The 16,970-nt window shown below is 38.5% G+C and overlaps 1 long non-coding RNA gene across 1 annotated transcript in view; it reads right to left on the reverse strand.

Annotated features, from left to right (window-relative positions):
- Window positions 1-2,382: 2,382 nt before the first annotated feature.
- Window positions 2,383-16,970, reverse strand: part of LOC139358328 (uncharacterized) — a 53,675-nt gene continuing 39,087 nt past the window's right edge. The window contains exon 3 of the long non-coding RNA XR_011613102.1: window positions 2,383-2,435. This is a non-coding gene — a long non-coding RNA (uncharacterized lncRNA). The remainder of the gene's footprint in view (window positions 2,436-16,970) is intronic.

The raw sequence follows: 16,970 nt of genomic DNA on the forward strand, positions 1-16,970 counted from the left end.
ATGTGCCACCATGCCTGGCTAATTTTATATTTTTAGTAGAGACAGGGTTTCACCATGTTGGTCAGGCTGGTCTCAAACTCCTGACCTCAGGTGATCTGCCCATCTCGGCCTCCCAAAGTGCTGGGATTACAGAAGTGAGCCACCACACCCGGTGGCACATAATTTTGAATCAACTAGTTCATTCATTCATTTATTCATTCATTTTGGGAGTAGCCGTTGGTCACATAAAGAGGACAGGAGAGGTCATTCTGAAATGTGAAATAGGAGAAGGTTCAGATAAATGATTATTCACGGTAGACTTTAAATAAGATTTGAAGACCACATTGCCAAGATATTGGTGTCACTTTAAAAGAATCAATTTAACTAGCTCACAACAAGATGACCTACTGGATGCATCCAGAAGGAACATCTGCTGCCAAAGGAAAAGGACATTGGCAAGACTGATAGACTCCAAGCAGATCTTCAGTAGGAAGGCATTGAAGGTGAACAGAGGGAGAACACAGACACTGGCCTGAAGGGGGAAGAAGCTGGGAACACAGCATAGGGCTACCATACACTGGGACTTGTTCCTGGCTCCCAGTGACTCCTGGGGATGGGATGAGTTGAACAGGCAAGGAACAATTAGCTTTTACCATGGACCTCTGGAACCCTGGCAGCAGGATACCCCGTGACCACCATAGACACTTCAGCTGGAAGAGTTAGCTGCTTAGAGAGATGGTAAGGGCAGGACTCCAGCCTGTGCAGAGCCCCAGAGGATCTGGTGAAGAGACATCTCTGGTGGAGCATGGCCAGGAATGCCCATTCCCCCAGTCTCATTATGCTCACTTAGGAGACTTGGGCCTCAGAGAACTGTCAGACCTGGACAGGGCAGAGACGTGGCCAGTCTGATCTGATTGCCTCCCTGTCTGCTCTCTTTTCCTAAGACTCCAGGCTGACTGTACCCTTTTGCAGTGCAGCCTCAGATACCCAACTGTGGTCCCTCCTAGAGCCCCACATAAGAGCTGTATCACCAGAAGACTGTGCCTGACCATCAGAGAGCTCCATCAGAGCAGTCTCCACTGGCATACACCTGCTCACTCCACACCCCACCGCAGTCTCCTCTGAGCCACTTTACCTGCACACACACACACCCACAACCAACCCCACTGCTTTGCCAATGTGTGCATAGACTAGTCCAGGGTGGACCTGCATTAGTCCATTTTCATACTGCCAATAAAGACATACTCGAGACTGGGCAATTTATTTTTCTAAAAATGTTTTAATTGACTCACACTTTATCATGGCTGGGGAGGCCTCACGAAACTTACAATCATGACAGAAGGAGAAGCAAACACGTCCTTCTTCACATGGCAGCAGCATGGAGAAGTGCCGAGCAAAAGGGGGAAAGTTCCTTATAAAACCATCAGATATTGTGAGAGCTCACTCACTATCACGAGAATAGCAGCATGGGGGTAAACAGATCCCATGATTCAATTACCTCCCACAAGGTCCCTCCTATGACACACAGGGATTATGGGAACTACAATTCAAGATGAGATTTGGGTAGTGACACAGCCAAACCATATCAGGACATCACCTCCCTACCCTGCAGGTGAGTATGCACATGCACCCCACCACACCACTGCTGCTTACTTGAGTACACCTTCCCCCACACCACCACTGCTGGTGCAAATGTGCACATGGAGACCAGCAGCCCTACCCACTGCCCTGAGTCACCATTGCTGCCACCATAAACACATGCATGGAGTCTGGCAGTCCTGCATCCACCAGCAAACCCACCTTGCACTGCCACTGGTGTGAATGTGCAAGTGGACAATAGCAGCTCCATCTCCAGCCCTGCACTGCCACTGCCACTGCTGCAAATGCACCTGTGGAAGTCGGTAGGCCTATGCCTGCTGGTACCCCATACCAACTCACAAGCATGCACCCTGCTGCACTGTCACTGCCCTGCCACTGCTGCTGGCATGTGTGAAAAAGCACAGATTCATGTGCCACGACCCTGATTAAGCATATTGGCTGGCTTAGAGTGTTGGGGTCAGCTGTTTAGGAACAACACCTCAGCCTCTCCAGTGCATCAGGTTCCTAACCTTAAGGGACCAGAGGACAAAGCTGGGGGTCCCATACAAGCTCCCTACAGTTAAAGCACACAGCCCAAGAGTGTTGAGCTGAACCTTGGCCCCCTAAAAATTTCCAGAAATGAAGCCAGTTGACTGAACCCACCTTATAATCAAATCTCCAAGGACATCAAAGAACATAAAAGCAAAAACTTAAAAAAAAAATCCAAAGGATAGCTGCTTCAAATATTGAAAGAACATCAGCCCACACAGGTGAGAAAAAAACAGCAAGAGAAGTCTGGCAACTCAAAAATCCAGAGTTTCTTACCTCCAAGTGACCACAGTAGTTCCCAGCAACAGTTCTTAACCAGGCTGAAATAGCTGAAATGACAGAAATAGAATTCAGAATATGGATAGAAACAAAAATCATCAAGATTTAAGAGGAAGTCACAACTCAATGTAAGGATTCTAAGGCATACTAATAAATAATACAGGAGATGAAAGATGAAATGCACATTTTACAAAATAGCCAAACTCTTCTGATAGAGCTGGAAAAACTCAAAATTAACAGCAAAACTAACACAGCTAAGGAAAGAATCTCAGAGCTCAAAGACCAGTTCTCCAAAATAACTCAGTCAGACAAAAATAAAGAAAAAAGACTAAAGAAGAATGAACACAACCTCTAAGAAATATGGGATTATGTAAAGAGACCAAGTCTACAACTAACTGGTATCTCTGAAAGAGAAGGAAAGAAAGTAAGCAACTTGGAAAACATATTGCAAGTTATCATCCATGAAAACTTTTCCAACCTCACTAGAGGCCAACATTCAAATTCAGGAAATGCATAGAACCCGTACACAAGATGACCATCCCAAAGACATAGTCATTAGATTCTCCAAGATCAAAATGAAATAAAAATATGTTAAAGGCAGCTAGAGAGAAGAGGCAGGTCATCTACAAAGTGAACCGCATCAGGCTAACAGCAGACCTTTCAGCAGAAACCCTACAAACCAGAATAGATTGAGGGCTCATATTCAGCATTCTTAAAGAAAAGAAATTCCAACCAGTAATTTCATATTGGCCAAGCTAAGCTTCCTAAGTAAAAGAGAGATAAGATATTTTTCAGACAAGCAAATGCAAGGGAATTCATTACCACCAGACCTGCCTTAAAAGAGGTGCTGCACGTATACACCATGGAATACTATGCAACCATAAAAAAAGGATGAGTTTGTGTCCTTTGTAGGGACATGGATGCAGCTGGAAACCATCATTCTCAGCAAACTATTGCAAGAACAGAAAACCAAACACCGCATGTTCTCACTCATAGGTGGGAATTGATCAGTGAGGTCACTTGGACTCTGGAAGGGGAACATCACACACCGGGGCCTATTATGGGGAGGGGGGAGGGGGGAGGAATGCCACTGGGAGTTATACCTGATGTAAATGATGAGTTGATGGGTGCTGACGAGTTGATGGGTGCAGCACACCAACATGGCACAAGTATACATATGTAACAAACCTGCATGTTGTGCACATGTACCCTAGAACTTAAAGTATAATTTAAAAAAAAGAGAAAAAATTTAAAAAGAGGTGCTGCAGAGAGTGCTAAATGTGGAAAGGAAAGACTCTTACTGACCACTACAAAAGCACACTTAACTACATAGACCATTGACATTGTAAAACAACCACACAATCAAGTCTGCATAATAACCAGCTAACAACACGATGATACTTTCAAACTTGCACATATCAATATTAATCTTGAATGTAAATTGGCTAACACCTCCCAGTTAAAAGGTGCAGAGTGGCAAATTGGATAAACAAGCAAGACCCAATGGTATGCTATCTTTAAGAGACCCATCTTACATGCAATGACAACCATAGGTTCAAAGTAGAGAGATGGAGAAAAACCTAACATTCAAAACAGCCAAAGAAAGAATAAGATATCTAGGAATACAGCTAACTAAGGAGGTAAAAAATCTCCACAATAAGAATTACAAAACACTGCTCAAAGAAATTAGGGATGACACAAGCACAGGGAAAAACATTCCATGCTCATGGATAGGCAGAATCAATATTGTTAAAATGGCCATACTGCCCAAAGCAATTTACAGATTCATTGCTATCCCTGTCAAACTACTGATGACATTCTCCTCAAAAGCAGACAAAAACTATTTTAAAATTCATATAGAGTTTAAAAGGAGCCTGAATAGCCACAACAATCCTAAGCAAAAATAACAAGGCTTAAGGGATCACATTACCTGACTTCAAAGTATGCTATAAGGCTATAGTAAGCAAAATAGCATGGTATTGGTAGCAAACAGATACAGAGACTAATGGAACGAATAGAGAACCCCAAAATAATGCCACACACCTACAACTATGTGATCTTTGACAAAGTCAGCAAAAACAAGCAATGAGGAAAGGACTCTATTCAATAAATGGTGTTGGGTTAACTGGCTAGCCATATACAGAAGATTGAAACTGGACCCCTTTCTTACATCATAAACAAAAATCAACTAAAGATGGATTAAATACTTACATGGAAAGTCTGAAACTATAAAAACCCTGGAAGATAATCATTCTTGACATAGGACCTCGCCAAGATTTCATTATGAAAATGCCAAAGCAATTGCAACAAAACCAAAAGCTGACAAATGGGACCTAATTAAACTAAAGAGTTTCTGCACAGCAAAATAAACTATCAACACTGTGGACAGACAACCTACAGTATGGGAGAAAATATTTGCAAATTATGCACCCAACAAAGGTCTAATATACAGAATCTATAGGGAACTTAAATGAAAAAGAAAAAAGCAACCCCATTAAAAAGTCGCCAAAGGACATGAATGGACAGTCTTCAAAAGGAGACATACATGTGGCCAACAGCATATTAAAAAATAGTCAACATCACTAATCATTAGAGAAATCTAAATTAAAACCACAATGAGATACCCTCTCACGCCAGTCAGAATGACTATTATTAAAAAGTCAAGAAGTAACAGATGCTGGTGAGGTTATAGAGAAAAGGGAAGCTTGCACACGGCTGGTGGGAATGTAAATTCGTTCAGCTATTGTGGAAAGAGGTTTCGCAATTTCTCAAAGTACTTCAAATGGAATTGTCATTTGACCCAGCAATTCCATTACTGGGTATATAACCAAAGGAAAATAAATCATTCTACCATAAAGACACATGCATGGGTATATTCATCGCAACACTATTCACAATAGCAAAAACACAGAATCAACCTAAATGCCCATTGGTGGTACACTAAATAAAGAAAATATGGTACATATACATTATGGAATACTATGGAGCCATAAAAAATTTAGATCATGTCCCTTGCAGCAACATGGATGGAGCTGGAGGCCTTTACCTTAAGTGAACTAACACAGGAACAGAAAATCAAGTACCACATGCTCTCACTTATAATTGGAAGCTAGAAATTTAGTAAATTATAAACACAAAGAAGAGAACAGCAGAAAGTGAGGCCTACTTGAAAGCAGAATATGGGAGGAGGTTGAGTACTGAAAAATCTAGTCCTATGCTTAGTACCTGGGTGATGAAATAATCTATACATCAAACCCCCATAGTACACAATTTACCTATATAACAAATCTGCACATATACTATTGAACCTAAAAAAAAAAAGTTAAAAAATAAAAAAAGTAAAAAATAAAAGAATCAAATGACTTCTCTCCCCCAAATCTGCCCCTCTCACCCACCCTAATCCTCTTTGTTTGGGAGAAGAAAATTTTCCAGAAATTCTCAAGGTATGCAGATATACAGATATCCTAACCCCTGGAACACAGAGATACATCTTCAGAATTATTCACTTTCCAGTGGGGAGTCTGTCATGGGAGAAGGTAGATGGTAAGTGCTCTGACCTGTAAGCCAAAGTGATATTGTATATGTCAGCATATGGATATGTATGTATCCATCTATCTGTTTTTCTTATACGTGTGTGTGTGTGAGTGTGTGTATACTGTGTATAGAACAGATGCTGTGCAGCCTTAAACAAGCCATGTTCTATGAATAGGTCTTAGTTTCCAAAGTTTTCCAAATATATTTTATAACCTGTAATGAGGGAATATAACAAAGAGACTGTATGTCATAAACCCATGTGCATTTAAATAAATGCTTCTTTTTTTGATTCTGTAGAAGCAGCCTACCACAACACTTTTTTAAAAAACGTTCTACATTGCCATGATGATATCTTCCTTTCTTTTTCTCTTCCAGAGCATGCTTCTATTCTTGTTTAGTTCTTTTTCTCCCTATGGACAGCTCTCAGAATAAGTAAATACACCTATGACTGAAAGAGACAGACTAGCTATCTGGCTCTTGGGGAATTACAATAGAAACTCACAATCAGGACAGGAGACATTTGAATTTTAAAACCCTTTTTCCACTCCCTTCCTTCTGTGCGGTGCACTGCCTTGGTTTGGGCCACAGAGGGATTTAGCTCCAGACTAGAGTTTGTCTCTGTCCCGACAAGTTGACAGTTTAATAATTCAACCTGTTTACATTTTCCCAAAGCACATGAACCCATATTATTATGATTTTTTTTTATGCCATCTTCCTTTAAGCTGTTACCTACTATAAGCCTTGATGTCATATCAATGTGCAATGGCAATGGGAATTTTTTTTTTCTTTCAATTCATAGGCATTGTCACTCCTCAGAATAATAAGGAGTGAACAGGGCCACATGCTTTTCTCATGAAAAGTATCAATGCTAACTACAGTGAATTCTAGGCAATTTGTAGGGAGGTGAGGACTTAAAACAGATGCATTCTCATTCCTGGAGTCCAGGGAAATCTTCTGAAACCCTGGAGAAATTACTAAACTTGTCCACACTTGCCTAGTCTCAAGTGATTAAAGACTCGCAGTCACAGGAAGTAGTTGGAATGAGCCCTCACGGAAGACACTGTCTCAGACAATGTAGAGAAAACTAAAGAATAGAGAAAGACATATTTCTAAATGAACCACAAACACTTGAATTACTTGAGCCAAAGTTTTGTTTTATTGAAATTACTTAAGTGAAAGTTAAGGATCTACATTTTTAGGCTGATTGATGACAAAGACAGTTCTGGGACAATTGACAACTCTGTATTTCACACTGAGAGGTACATACCTGACTCGGTTGTCAATGGACACCTTTCTTTGCTTTTATTAAACAGGTAAAGGAATAACTCTCCTGGTTTATCTCCTGCAGGATAACTCTCCTGGTTTCAGTGAGATTGTGAGGGAGACCAAGCCAGGAATTGTAGCTTAGAGTGAGGCTGTACTATACGCATCCAGAGAGGAGAACAGCAATGATGTATGCATCACCAGGTGGCTCAAACTAGCACATAAACATGAACATCTTATTAAGGCAGATTGGCTGGAAAAGGAAAGGGTCTCCCCTACACCACTGAATTCCTCCTGTTTACAAGTGCTGTTCATCCTGGTTTCCAAATCAAAAAATCCCTGTTTTCCTTTCCCTCGTTTGCCCACATCCAATAAACCATCAATTTCAGTTAAATTACCTTTAAATCCTCTGCCGTATATCTCACCTCTCTTCTAGTGCCAACACATATCTGCAATGAAGATCATTCACTCATGCCCTTCCTTTATTATTAAAAGCACCTTTGTGGTCTCTCCATCATTAATTTCCTACAAACTTCACAGGAAAATAAGCTCAGGAAAAACTATTTTAAAAACCAGTCCATACAGTGTAGTATATTGTTCCCTAAATGCTTATCACCTCAGCTATTTTTGGATGCATCTTTTTGGCTTAGGTATCTTTCACTGAAGACCTGCTGATTCCATGCCTGAAATGGTTAGTAGTCTAGAAAATCCAATGGGTTCAAACCAATAAGAAGAGGTAGAGCACTTTAGATGTAGTTCTTGCATAGTTCTGGAAAGAGCTGTGAATTCGTGGTTTTGTTTGTTTGTTTGTTTTGTTTTGTTTTTGTTTGTTTGTTTGTTTTTTCTTGGAGTCTCGCTCTGTCACCCAGGCTGGAGTGCAGTGGCGCCATCTCGGCTCACTGCAAGCTCCGCCTCCCGGGTTCATGCCATTCTCCTGCCTCAGCCTCCGGAGTAGCTGGGACTACAGGCGCCCACCACCACGCCCGGATAATTTTTATATTTTTTAGTAGAGACGGGGTTTCACCGTGTTAGCCAAGATGGTCTGGATCTCCTGACCTCGTGATCCGCCCGCCTCGGCCTCCCAAAGTGCTGGGATTACAGGCATGAGCCACTATGCCCGGCCGTGAATTAGTTCTTGACATACGCATTTGCATTTCAGCTCTATCAACCAGTTTAATTTCTTAGCATTTCACCTATTCATATATAAAGTGAGAATAGTAATACTTAGATTTCAGGATAACATGAGATGTGAGATCTTGGCATATTGTGCTTTATTGGATGCTCAATAGATATGAGGAAAGAGATTGTATACCTAGTTTCCAAATCGGATTCCCTTCTGAGAGGGATAAACAAAATTTCTGGCATTGCTGGTTACTATTACATTTTTGTATCTTTATAATCCTAGCCATATGTGTAAACTAACCTGAATGTTTGTGTAATTGACTAAGATTACTTTTTTCCTTTTAAAATTTAGTGTTTTGAGATTGTACTTACTGAATTAATCCTGGGATTCCAAATTCTAGCATGGACAGCTGCAGGCTTGGAACGAGTTCCTTAAGAAAGAACTTCACCCTCTCCAGTTTATTCTTCTTCTATAAACTCTACCCATCCACATAGTCCCTCATACTACATCCTCCATACCTCATTCCTTGTAAATACACTTATGTTTCCTATTTCATGTCTTCATCTAACTTTCCTCTAACCAACTTTACTAGTAACTCCCAAACCCTACTGTCATTTTCACAATGATCCTTTATAATGTCATAGAGCTGGGAAAGGGTTTTGGAGATTTTTTTTATTAGCCCTCTTTCAGAGATGCAAGAACTGAAAGCCAAAAAGCCAAAATACTTTTCCCAAAAATAGGCTGTTAGTTAGGTATAGAAATAGACCTAAAACTTAGGTGTTCTATATTCAATTTAGTGGATGCTTTTTTCCCTACATGTGCTGCTTCTGACATTACAGTTTATTTGTTACATTGTTGTTTCATCTCTTACCTATTCTTAAACCCTCTGTAAATTCGATCTGCTTTTGTTCACTCACAGTATATGAAATATATTAATCTTTGTGTACTGCCTGACCTAGTTACCTTGGATCTCAGATGACCATTATCTATCTATGCTAAATGACTGTAAGACTTCTTGAAAATATAGCCTGATGTCTTCAGTTACTGGGTTTGTGGTTACAGTGCACTCAGTCAAAGACGTTAGTCTGATACTAACATAAATTCAAAACAAATTGGTGTATCTTTTCTCAACTTCAAAAATATCTTGAACGAAACCTGTATTATTGCGACATTCCCCTGCAGGTTTAGAGACCACAACATTAATGACATAAAATAAAGAAGAAGCCCTCTTTGGCCCCGTCATTTTCTTGGTTGCTAGCAGTATTTTGACAAACATTTTGTCATTATTGCTTAACGGAGGAATTGGTCCTTGTTTTTTTTAAATATATATATATCAAAATTATTACCTTCCCTGAATAATAAAATCAATAAAGTCTCTTCTTGTGTGAAGCCTCCAGACAACCTTCTCTCAATGAATAATTAAACATTTGAATCAATTCCAGTACTAGCCTATCATTCACAGGTTTATGAAACTTTGCCGCCTGACCATCTTTGCCTGGAATTCTGTTATTATTTAAAAGAGAAATAGCTTCTAATATAAGTTCTTGTGAAATTGAAACTATCAACTCTATTTCATCTAAAGAGCAGATCCAGGCAAGACTGATACTGCCCAGGGAAGAGAAACTGGTTCAGGCAAATCAAGACCTGCTTGAACTATAACTGAAACCTCAAACTGAACCAAGATTGAACTCATTTTTTAAAAACTCAGACACTAGGAGAGCTTTCTGAAAAACAATGACAGGGAAATCTATTTAAGCTGAGATTCTGTAGAAAGCAAAGAAGACATAAGATATGTGCACATGTCATGGCAATACTAACAAATACCAAGGCACTTAGACTTCTATTGGCATCTGGGAAAAGGTCGAAAATAAATAATAATGTTCCAAAACAATTTCTCATTTTAACTACTGTTTATGACACTTTCTATCTGAAAGCCTAAATGTATTAATTCAAGTACACAATTGAATTTTGGGGAACTCAGTCTTTTGCATCTCAGAATTTCCCCAATACTCTTAAGGACTAAAACTCTAGACCTAATTACATGGGTAACTCTAGACCTAATTACATGTCTTCTCTTTATTCTCTACTCCTGCAAAACTGACCTTTATTCAGTAAGTCAGTGAGCCAAGCTGTCACCTCCCTGTAACCCAACTATAGAATCTTTTCATGGGTTTTTACCTCCTCTTCATCCTTTGTCCCCAAAGACCTGAAAAATGTTATCTTTTATGTCTTAGCTCAATGGTGACTTTTTTTTATGGCCCACTCCATCCCCAGATCAGTTATTTATTCTCATGGCAATCTGTGATTTTCATTCATTGCCCTTACCACAATTCATAATTAATTATTTGCTTGTGTAATTATTTTATTAATGCCTGCCCCTCACTGTCATTTAGTGGGCTATAAATTTAATGAGGATGACTCTGTATCTGTTATGCTCAACGTTATTGCACAAAGATGATTAGGTTAAATATATGAAATATATATATTGAATAAAAACTATGTATTCCCTATACTTTGCATTAAAACAACTAGAGAAGGAAGAAGGAAATACGATGATTGGTTAAAAATAGTACTTCAGAAATTGAAATATTCCTTGTAAACATGAGCCAACATAAATCTCCTTGACACTCATCTCCATTCCCATCAACAACACTGACTGTACCTAAATCAGTCCTGCCATCTTCCCCAAATTATGCCAACTATGGTCAAGAATCTAGTCCAGGTAGCTAGAAGTGCTACTCTCCAATTTTATTCAAAAGTTACTTATTTCATATTCCAAAGAAAGATCATTTTTTATATTATTTATTTTGGGAGGGGAGGGAATTTTACATAGACATTAGAAATGGCATGAGGTAACGTACAGAGAAAAGAAATTATTATTTAACTACTAGCTAGGATATTTAGAATGTCTTTTCCATAAAATCTAACAGTTAAAATAAACTTTGGAAATAGTATATTCCATCTAACCACTTCTCAGAGCTTCACCAAATGACAAGTTAACATGGACAATATGGAGTGCTGGAAAGAACACTTGATATATTCTTTCAAAATAAACTCATGGATGCCACGAAATGGTGGCTCATACCTGTAATTCCTGCACTTTGGAAGGGCAAGGTGGGAGGGTGGCTTGAGGCCAGGAGTTCTCGATTAGCCTGGGCAGCATAATGAGACTATGTCTCTATGCTAATTAAAATTAAAAAGCCGAGACCGGGCACAGTGGCTCACACCTGAATCCCAGCACTTTGGCAGGCTCAGGTAGGTGCATCACTTGAACTCAGGAGTCTGAGACTAACACATGGGCAACATGGCAAAAAGTGTCCCTAAAAATTATACAGATATTAGCCAGGCATGGTGGTGTGCACAGTAGTTCCAGCTACTCAAGAGACTGAGGTGGGAGGATCACTTGAGCATGGGCAGGAGGTTGAGACTGCAGTAAGCCATGATGGTACCACTGCATTCCCACTTCGGTGACAGAGCAAGACCCTGTCTCAAAATTAAAAAAAAAAATAGCTAGGTATAGTGGTGTGCACCTGTAGTTCCAGCTACTGGGTACTCAGTAGGCTGAGGCAGGAGGATTGCTTGGGCCCAAGAGTTTGATGATACAGTAAGCTATGGTTGCACCACTGTTCTCCAGCCTGGGCAACAGAGAAAGACCCCATCTCTTAAAATAAATAAATAAATAAGAACTCATCAGACGCTTGCTAAAAGGCATTGAATTTAGCTCTACAGACATAACAAGAAAGAAAAAGTCAAACTGAACAATTAGGAGACCTATGTTCTTAATTACAATTTGATTCATTTATTTCTCAAAGGTTCAGATTCTTTATTTGTAGAAAAGTAAATGAATTACTGTAGATGATTTCTAAGATTACTCCTGGCCTTCAGATACTGTATATCCTCAACTTTCCATCTATTTTTTCCTCACTCATTAATTCGGCAAACATTAATTAAGTTTCTGCTACAAATGTTTTAGATGCAATTTTGAGCACTGGAAGTAAATCAACAGAAAAAATACAGTTCTTGCCCCCATGGAATTACATTTTGTTGGGGAGGCACACAATAAAGAGAACAAAGCCAAATAAATAATATGTTAGAAGGTAATAGATCCAATAAAAAATAGAGTAGAGAAGAAAAGTAAGGGACCTCAGGGAATAAGGAATATGATTTAAAATATAGTGGTAAAGGTAGGAACCGAAAAGACAGTGAGACTTATGCAAATACATCAAGGAAGTCAATGCTGCATATCTGGAGAAGAATACTTCAAGCAAAGACAGCAAATTCAAAGATCAAGATACACCTGTGCCTTCATGTTTAATGAACAAGGAAAGCAATGAATCTAGCACTGAGGAGAGTAAGCTTAGATCAGAGAGGTATGAACTCATGGTCACATGGGGCCATAGAAGCCATTGCACTCTCTGTGATATAGAGACCCAATTGTTGGGAGAACTAAAACTGACTATTGACATTATTTAATTGCATTTTAACATAATGAATCTGAATTCTTTGTTTACAAATGATGTGGAGGGAGAGGTAAGGATGGAAGTGGGGAGAGCGGTTAGGAGGTTATTATTTATAGTCCAAATGAAAGATAGTGGTGACTTGCACCATGACAGTAGCAGTGGAGGTGGTGACAAATGATGTAGTTCTTGATATACTTAGAATGTAAGACAAACGGAATGAGCTAAGGGGTTTCAAAGAAATATAGGAGTCAAAAATGGCTCCAATACTTTTGGCCTGAGAAAGTAGAGATAGAGTTATCATTAATTGATTTAAGAAAGTTTCTGAATAGGGTAGATTTGGAAGTAGAGAAAGAGTAGAATAAGAATTCAATTTCATGCAATCAAAACCACAATGGGATACCATCTCATGCCAGCTAGAATGGTGATCATTAAAAAGTCAGGAAACAACAGATGCTGGAGAGGATATGGAGAAACAGGAATGCTTTTACACTGTTGGTGGGAGTGTAAATTAGTTCAACCATTGTGGAAGACAGTGTGGTGATTCCTCAAGGATCTAGAACTAGAAATACCATTTGACCCAGCAATCCCATTACTAAGTATATATCCAAAGAATTATAAATCATTCTACTGTAAAGACACATGCACACGTATGTTTATTGCAGCACTATTTACAATAGCAAAGGTTTGGAACCAACCCAAATTCCCATCAATTATAGACTGGATAAAGAAAATGTGGCACATATACACCATGGAATACCATGCAGCCATAAAAAAGAAAGAGCTCATGCCCTTTGCAGGGACATGGATGAAGCAGGAAACCATCATTCTCAGCAAACTAACACAGGAACAGAAAACCAAACACTGCATGTTCTCACTCTTAAGTGGGAGTCAACAGTGAGAACACATGGACACAGGGAGGGGAACATCACACATTGGGGCCTGTCAGGGTGTGAGGATCAAGGGGGAGGGAGAGCATTAGGACAAATACCTAATGCATCTGGGGCTTAAAACCTAGATGACGAGTTGATAGGTGCAGCAAACCATCATGGCACATGTATACCTATGTAACAAACCTGCACATTTTGCACATATATCCCAGAACTTAAAGTATAATTTTAAAAAAAAATTCAATTTCAGACTTTTAATGTTTGTGGTGACTATTAGAAAGTTAAGGGGAAATGTTGAATAGGCCTTAATATATTTTAATTTGATATTAGGAGAAAATGTGAAACTTTGAGAGTCACAGAATATAGATAATATTTAAAATCATGGGGTAATATTGTCACAGGACTGAGTAGGTATCAAGAAGAGAAATTCAATCTTAAGCTTAGAAGTATATAGATGTTCAATAGTCAGTGAGATTAAGAGTTAGCAAAGGAGGCTGAGAAGAAATAGTCAGTGAATGTGGAAGAAACCAGGAGAGTATGATGTTCCACAAGAGAAGTAAAGAGAATGGATCAAGGAGGGAGGAGTGCTCACCTGTATAAAACCTTGCAGATATTGCAAGCATGGCAGAGTAGCCAGTTTTGCTCAAGTTTCAATCATTTGATTTATCACTGTGAAGATCATAGTGATATTAAAAGACCAGTTAAAAGGGAGTGGTAAAAATGAAAATCAATTATTCTTTATGGACTTCTGTTCTTAGAATAGATTTTCACAGACTTCAGAGTTGCATCCAAGCATTGCTCAATGTGACTTAAAGTATGTAAGTAAATGAGTAATAATATTCAGTGGCTCAAAGGTCACAGTCTCAGCTCAATGATTAAGAACTCACATTAGGAGCCATGAGTGACTGGCCCTTCCTAGAATACAATGAGTCCTATCTCCATAATGTAATAACCTCATCCAATCTTCAAGGGTCTGTTGTCTGCAAGGTACACTGAGAAATACTTTATAAAATTGTATGTCTATCTCTTTTGATCTATATTTCCTAAGGTTAATTTGCCCTCGAAGATGCACCTGGTTTCTCTTAACAATGCGTGGGATACTTTCCCCCTAAAATTTGTGAGGCAATTTTTACTTTTGCCTACACCACATCTTAGATGGTTTTCATGGCATTAACCTAAAAGTTGGTTTCAGATAGTTTGAATAAAGTTCGGGTAACAATAGAGCCTTTTGTAAATTAGACATACTTTTTCCTATTATCTTTGATAAATGTCTCTTTATTCTTAAAATTGTTCCCTGTTCTTAGAGTATCATCTCTCTGTCTACAAAGACTACTTTGATTCTTTAATATATTTCCAGTGACACCTGTCCTTTCCCAAATATTACCTCGTGTGCCTAGGTCTGTTTTGTTCATTTTGCTACTCATGTATATTTCTCTTATCTCCCTAACTCTTCTAAATTCATTCATATTTCAGCAGACTTTTTGTCTTCTTCATTAGACTGCGTGCTTTCTGGAGGCTGACATATTCCTCTTCAAATTTATAATATTCAATACAATATCAGTTGTATGTCATTTTTGTTTCAGAAATTGATGCCTTCCTAGTATAATACTACCTTCAATCACATATACGTATTAGGTCTCCTTATCATAAGCTTCTTTGTTAAAATCTTGAGTCAATCTCCTTTTTTATCCTGTCATCAATTAATAATTATCTTTTACATTGGTATGAGAATGCCTCAAAGCCCATTGGCATGAAATTGAAGAGAAGTCCTCATCATCTCTCTTTTTCACTCTCGACCACACCATTCAGATTGTACTTGAAAGAGCCTCTTTTCATCAAAGTGCCAATGCTTTAATTTTCAATCCTGAGATTAATTGCTTTCACACTGAATTTTCTTCATGTCATCTTGTTTAGTGATTGGATTATTGATCTATATAAACTTTGTCTCTCTCACCTGTAAGTACAAGGTCCAATTTTCTGTCTTCCCTTTAGCAACCATCATGGAGCCTTGCTCAAATCAGGTGCTTAAATGTTTATAAAATAAGTTAAAAGCAAACAAATAGTATGACACCTAATTCACAAACCCATTCTAAGCAAAGTTCATACATTTTGCCTGTTGGATGTTTATTTCAAAGCTTGCTTAAATGATTTGTGTAATGTCTGGTCCCTGATTCTCATTACAAGAGAATTGTCAAACTATATTAAATTGCTGAGGAATTTTGATAGAATATATAAAGTGTACTGATTTAAAGATAGAACTGAAAATTATAAATTATATAAATATCATATTGATCAATTCTATTTTAAAAAATCTTAGTATGTGTTTTATGAGACAAGCAATTTCTGATTTGTCAAAAACACAGACAATGGCAAATCGTTTGTGTGGTGCATATCCAACATAAAGACTAAGAATTAGAGCCAAATGCTTCATAAAGAGATGTTTGGAAGGGTTTAAGATTAGAAAATTAGACATACTCAGTGGCATCAGCAGACACAAACTCATCCCACTGGAAAAAAAGCTGAAGATGAATCTCCGTGACTATGGAGAATAAATAAATCTATGTCCAGAGAGTCCATGAACTTTTGGCATTCAGGAGATCTAGGTGGAGGTGGCAGACATGTGTGCCAAAAATTAAGTGGAATATGGTAATGAAGAACAAGAGGAATGAAATAATTAACAAATATTCAATTTTGAAAGACCTAGGAAAATACTAAAATGAGTTTTCATTTCTAAATACATGTAGAACAGCAGGTGTTTTATATGCAATATCTATTTTGAGTTTCTCTAGGATAGCTATAATCAGCCCCACTTTTCAGAAACAAAAAATTGAATTTAGGCAAGTCACAATGCTAGTAAGTGGTAGTATGAAATTAAAATCCAAGTGTCTGATTTCAAAGTCATAATCACATCACTACCTGACATGTTATCCAAACTGGAACTCAGGCACATAAGAGAAAAAAAGTGACCAAGCTCTTGAAACCTTAATATATGAGATATATCTAATCAGAAGAATAGAGCATAACACCATTACTAAAAGTAAGACACAATAGAACTAAACCTCAGTAAAACCAGCTTTATGTTCAGTCTTGTTCATGACCGAATGAACACGCTTGAGCCCTTCTACATTAGAGAGAATTGGTCCCAGTTCTCTGTATGAGGCTAAGCATGTATCTTTGGAAGCTAAGACAGTTATCAAAGTAAAGAAAAGGTGAAGGTAGCAGGAGTCCAGCAAGGCATCAAATGAAGCAATTAAGCATGTAAAGATAATGTCGGCCAGGCGCGGTGGCTCACACCTGTAATCCTAACACTTTGGGATG

The sequence above is a fragment of the Macaca nemestrina genome, chromosome 14 (assembly GCF_043159975.1).
Source record: "Macaca nemestrina isolate mMacNem1 chromosome 14, mMacNem.hap1, whole genome shotgun sequence".
NCBI lineage: Eukaryota > Metazoa > Chordata > Mammalia > Primates > Cercopithecidae > Macaca > Macaca nemestrina.